We start from the raw sequence: 565 nt of genomic DNA, 5'->3' as shown, positions 1-565 counted from the left end.
AATACACTGAAAAACATCCAGGGAGGATGGATCATGATTCCATATGGCAAATACTTTTTCCATTCCACACAGACCCAATGTTTTTCAGGTATTAACTATTGTGTCCTTCCTTCTGGAAAGATGAGAACTAGATTTTCAAGTCATAGGAATTATTTTAAAATTTTGGGTTCCTCCAACTACTTATCTTTGTCTCTGAGAAGGACAGTCTTTGTGGAAGACTATGGGGGAGAGAGGAATATTATGTTATGGTTAGAATAATTTGGAACACATGTGTAGTTTTTACCTAAACCTGGTTCAAACAAACCAACTGAAAAAAAGCACTTATGAAATTATCAAGGAAACCTGACACTGACTGGACATTATACAATATTAAAGAATTATTATAGATAAAGTGTGATAACGATATTGTAGTTTAGGTTATAAAACAGTCTATATCTCTTAGAGATTGATATTTAAATATTTATTAATAAAATCAATGTATTTGAGTTTGCTTTAAAGTAATCCAACATGGGAAGGGGTATATAAGATAGTGAGTAAACGTTATAGATAAAACAAGATTGGCCAC

The 565-nt window shown here is 31.9% G+C and overlaps 1 protein-coding gene across 1 annotated transcript in view; it reads right to left on the bottom strand.

Annotated features, from left to right (window-relative positions):
• BTC (betacellulin) overlaps positions 1–565 on the bottom strand; it is a 41,594-nt gene that overhangs the window by 18,622 nt on the left and 22,407 nt on the right. The window lies entirely within an intron of this gene.

Source organism: Pteropus vampyrus, unplaced genomic scaffold, assembly GCF_000151845.1.
Source record: "Pteropus vampyrus isolate Shadow unplaced genomic scaffold, Pvam_2.0 Scaffold56, whole genome shotgun sequence".
NCBI lineage: Eukaryota > Metazoa > Chordata > Mammalia > Chiroptera > Pteropodidae > Pteropus > Pteropus vampyrus.
This window is presented reverse-complemented; position numbering and strand designations above follow the sequence as displayed.